This window comes from Carassius gibelio, chromosome B8 (genome assembly GCF_023724105.1).
Source record: "Carassius gibelio isolate Cgi1373 ecotype wild population from Czech Republic chromosome B8, carGib1.2-hapl.c, whole genome shotgun sequence".
NCBI lineage: Eukaryota > Metazoa > Chordata > Actinopteri > Cypriniformes > Cyprinidae > Carassius > Carassius gibelio.
Genome location: NC_068403.1, coordinates 25,808,480 through 25,812,315, shown reverse-complemented (window position 1 = coordinate 25,812,315; position 3,836 = coordinate 25,808,480).

The following is a 3,836-nucleotide window of genomic DNA, read 5'->3' as shown; positions in this document are numbered from 1 at the left end:
AAGACACAAAAAATATAAATTGTGTTATTTAAATTGTAATAGTAATTAACACACTGTTTTATATGTGTGTGTGTGTGTGTGTATATATATATATATATATATATATATATATATATATATATATATATATATATATACAGTGGGGATCGAAAGTTTGGGCACCCTTTGCAGGTTCTGTGAAAATGCGAGTAATTTTCAAAAAATAAGAGAGATCATACTAAATGCATGTTATTTGTTATTTAGTACTGTCCTGAGTAAGATATTGTGCATAAAAGATATTTACATTTAGTCCACAAGACAAAATAAATGCTGAAATTATTAAAATAACCCCACTCAAAAGTTTGGGAACCCTTGGTTCTTAGTACTGTGTTCTGTTACCTGATGATCCTCGACTGTCTTTCTGTTTTGTGATGGTTGTGCATGAGTCCCTTGTTTGTTCTGAACAGTTAAACTGAGCAGCGTTCTTCAGAAAAATCTTTAAGGTCCTGCAGATTCTTCAGTTTTCCAGCATCTTTGCATATTTGAACCCTTTCCAGCAGTGACTTTATGATTTTGAGATACATCTTTTCAGACTGAGGACATTTGAGGGACTCAAACACAACTATTTAAAAAGATTCAAACATTCACTGATGCTCCAGAAGGAAACAAGATGCATTACAATACAATATCTTACTCAGGACAGTACTAAATAAAATATAACATGCATTTAGTATGATCTCTCTTAATTTTTGAAAATTACTCATATTTTCACAGATTCTGCAAGGGGTGCCCAAACTTTTGATCCCCACTGTATATATATATATATATATATATATATATATATATATATATATATATATATATATATATATATATATATATATATATGTATATATGTATGTATGTATGTATGTATGTATATATATATATATATATATATATATATATATATATATATATATATACAGTGGGGATCAAAAGTTTGGTATATATATATGTATATATGTATGTATGTATGTATGTATGTATATATATATATATATATATATATATATATATATAAATTATTATTATTATTTTTTATTTATTTAGCCCATTTATCTTTCTTATTTATTTGTCAAGAATTAATAACCATTTTGTAGTACCATATTCATGAGTTATTATATTACATAACTTTAATAGTAACCGTTTAGTATAGGGACTAATTCTCACTATTAACTAATTGCTTATTAGCATGCCTATTATTAACATATTGACTGTTTATTAGTGCTTATTAAACACATATTCTGCATGACCATATTATAGATCCCTTAACCCTACACCATACCTGAACATAACTACTACCACTACCTTACTAACTGTTAATAAACACCAAATTTGGAGTTAGTAGTGAGACTTGGTCTCCAAACTAAAATGTGACCAATACATCTAATACTTGAATTCAGCAGGAATACATAAAAAAATTAAAAACATTGACAGTAAAAGTTCTAGGAAAAAATTTAATAATAATAAAAAAAAGGAATAAAATGTTTCCACAAAACACTAAGCAGCACATCTGTTTTCCACATTCATAATAATAATAATAATAATCAGAAATGTTTTTTGAGCAGCAAATCAGTATATTAGAATGATTTCTGAAAGATCATGTGACACTGAAGACTGGAGTAATGATGCTGAAAATACAGCTTTGACTCACAGGAATAAATTATTTTGAATATTGACCATAAAAATAAAAAAATCTTACCGACCCCTAACATTTCTGAGCAGTATCTCTCTCTCACACACACACACACACACACACACGCACGCACGCGCGCACAGACACACACACACACACATATAAATATAAATATATCCAGCACATAACAGGTTATTGCAGTGCTTTTGTGATGTCTAAAACAGATATTCCTTGCATGTGATCTTCAGGAATAAATGCCCATCGGCAGTGGACAGAGGATATCTTCCCACACTACTCACAATCTACCAAGATTGGCACCGCAATGACACAGGTCACCGCCATGTGGTCATCTGCTAGAGCATTCTGGGATGCATCAAAAACCTAACTAACATTAAGCTTGGCAGGAAGGCCTTTATAGATGCCAATGGGATAAAGATCCTTTATAACACATCCACTGTATGAAAGTGTTGGATAAAGTTTCATTTTATTTGTCTTTCCATTGGAACATGCCAGGCAGTTTCACTACAGTTTGAGGATATATGACTGTGATGTGTTCAGTAGTGCCTTGCCTGTCCGGACACTGGATCCACTGTTCAGTACCTCCAGCCTAACTATGAGGAAGTGCTTACCACTGCTTACTATTAAAAGTGTCTTTCACCACCCACTACTACACATGGTGGTACGAATAGTGGCGAAGATACACAGCCAGCCGCCCGGAGGTAAAACAGTCACAGCTGCACTCACTGGGTGTCATTGATATTGGTGTTGGTGCATGACAAATCTCAGTTGTACCTTCAAGTCAAAATTATATCAAAGTGCACCATATTTAGGATCTTTGTATTGTTTCTGGTATTGTTGTATGTGATTTATCAATCAATTTCCAAAGTATAATTGTGAGTCCCGTAAATATGTATATATGTGTATATATGAAAAGGTCACATTCGTGTCGGTCCGATGAGAAAGTCTATTTGGTTGGGGGGGGGGGGGGGGTCTTCTTACAGTAAATTCTGTAGCTGCTTGAGGCAGCCGCTTTTAAACGCTCTTGTGTGTTTTTGCATTCAGACGTGTATTTATGTCACAAGGTGACGATCTTTAGGGGCGGAACCAAAATTCGGGAAGTTTGGTTCCGCCCGGAAGTGTTTCCGCCCGGACCGGAAAAACAGAACACCCGGTAGCGCCGTAAGAGGGAAAATCAGGGAATTCGATGCACCTGTGCCTAGTTAGGGACAGCGGTTGGTGATTGGAGGATACGCTGGACAAGGCAGTACTTAAGGCCAAGTTATTTCACAGTCTGGGAGCTCTTTCTGGTGTGTGTGAAGCACTGTGTCGTGCCCGCCTTGGTGCGCTGCTGGTGGCTGTCTAACTCTCTCTCTCCCTCAGGCTGGAATTGTATGATTGTGAAGACATCGCGAACCTTAAAGGTTGAGAAGTGAACGGATTATACGGCGAATTGAGACGACGTGAAAAAGGGGATTGGAAGCGGCATTGATGTGAGTACTAAGAGCAAGCCGAAAGTGTCCTGTATATTGACCTGGCGTTGTGTAGATCTCCCCAGGAGGAGGAGGGCGGCCCTACCCCTAATACAGCGTGGTGGGAGAGCCGAAGGAATACTTATTGAAGTAGTCACAACGACGACATCACTAGCTAGGCCGCATATTCCATCGCCAGATCCGAACCAAGCGAAGTGAAGGAAGACGGGTGTCCTTTTCGTACACTGAGTGTGGTGGGTGAGTCTTCGTGCTGTGAAAACCTATAATTTTGACGTGGTGCTGTATATTGCTGTGGGTTGCTGTGTATTGCCGTGTGTCCTGTCAGATAAACCCCCGCCTTCACGCACTCCGCCGCGGGAGGACAAGGAGACTGCTGGTTCTAGCCTAGTTCAGTACAGTATATGTTGTGAGCGTGCTTCAGATCTCCGGAGATAGCACGGTACGCTGTGTTCAGCCCAGAGGTGGGAGCTATTCAAAGCAAACTAACTGTGCTTTGTGTCCAATCTGATACCTGTGGAGAGAAAAGGAAAGAGAGAGTGAGTAACACAAGGAGAAACAGAGGAAACCTGTACTTACAGTACGCTGTGTTCAGCCCAGAAGGGGGAGCTATTCAAAGCAAACTAACTGTGCTTTGTGTCCAATCTGATACCTGTGGAGAGAAAAGGAAAGAGAGAGTGAGTAACACAAGG